Consider the following 1,645-nt stretch of genomic DNA (forward strand, 5'->3'; position numbering starts at 1 on the left):
AGACTGTCTTTAGTTCTCGAGTGGAGGAGAAGTATTTTTGTAATATGTGTGTGGTAGCCATTTGTGTTGTCTGAATAATAATTATTATTTGTGCAAAACCATGAAAGTTTTCCTTTCTTCCGCGTATCATCTCGATGTCAGCGGCCTGCATCGGTAGAAGAAGCCCGATCAAGAACTAATGCTAAACACACGGTCAAGAGAATACTTACGCCGGAAGAAAATGAATATAACCAAGGACACCAGTAGTATGCCAAGATTATACAAGTAATTTGTTTAATTATATATATATATATATATATATATATATATATAAATTTGCACAACTGGCGACCATGACAGGACAGATTGCCTGGCAATTTTTAAAGCACAGCGGTACGTCGTCGAAATGCTACGCCCCGTTTTGTTGCTCTTCATGGCAAGACATCCTGGGCTTACGTTTCAGCAATATAATAACCACCCACACACACGGAACTTTCCGTTGCTTGTCTTCGTGGTTGCCAAACCCTACTTGGCCAGGAAGGTCACCGGATCTCTTTCCAATTGACAAAGTTTGCAGCATAATGGCAGAGCCCTCCAACCAGCTCGAGATTTTGACGATCTAAAGCGTCAGTTGGATAGAATTTTGCACGACGTCCCTCAGGAGGACAGCAAACAGCTCGGTCAACGAACACCAAGACGAGTAACTGCTTGCACAAGGGCCACAGGTGGAGCAACGCGTTATTGGTTTGCACAGTTTCTGATTCTGTTTCCCTTAAATAAATCGTCGAATTTTTCGGAAATTGTACTCATTTATTTGTCTGCAGCAACGGCCTTGACGCAGTGGATACACCGGTTCCCGTCAGATCACCGAAGTTAACCGCTGTCGGGCGTGGCCGGCACTTGGATGGGTGACCATCTGGGCCGCCATGCGCTGTTGCCATTTTTCGGGGTGCACTCAGCCTCGTCATGCCAACTGACGAGCTACTCGACCGAATAGTAGCGGCTCTGGTCAAAGAAAACCATCATAACGACCGGTGTGCTGACCACACGCCCCTCCCAGCCCCATCCTCAGTTGAGGATGACACGGCGGCCGGATGGTCCCGATGGGAAACTTGTGGTCTGACGACGGAGTGCTATGCTATGCTATGTTATTTGTCTGTAGATGTGCCTCGCATTTACCGATTTCCATTCCATTCTGATAATTCCTTTGTGGGTGTCGTTCATTATTTATTTATTTATTTTGTCATAGAGTGTATATGCTTTAAAACTATGCGAAATTGTGATCATTTCTCGGGTACCAATTTTTATTCTGTGTGAAACTTAGTGCATTTATAGCGGATAAATTTCACTCAAGCATGTGGCACCCAGTATCTCATTATAGATGGCAAATCCAGAGTTTCAACTGACTTAAACAATTTTTTTTTTTTTTTTTTTGCTCTCGTAAGATGATACGCAGTAACTTTGTAATGCTATTTTTCTGAGTTTCTTTGCGTGATGACTTATACATGGGAGGTTGAGAATGTTATAACTGATATCTTGTAATAACCTACGAGGGGCAATTCGTGCTGTAATCTCTTTCACTGATCGTTTTGGACGGTATGTTTGACTTCCATAAAATTTGTTGTTTGCATAGTTGCTTTTGTCTAACGCCAGCGACCATGTGTTG

The 1,645-nt window shown here is 43.1% G+C and overlaps 1 pseudogene; it reads left to right on the forward strand.

Moving 5' to 3' along the window:
• Nucleotides 1-801: 801 nt before the first annotated feature.
• Nucleotides 802-919, forward strand: LOC126413566 (5S ribosomal RNA; annotated as a pseudogene).
• The last annotated feature ends 726 nt before the right edge of the window (nucleotides 920-1,645 follow it).

Source organism: Schistocerca serialis, chromosome 7, assembly GCF_023864345.2.
Source record: "Schistocerca serialis cubense isolate TAMUIC-IGC-003099 chromosome 7, iqSchSeri2.2, whole genome shotgun sequence".
In the NCBI taxonomy this organism is placed as follows: Eukaryota; Metazoa; Arthropoda; class Insecta; order Orthoptera; family Acrididae; genus Schistocerca; species Schistocerca serialis.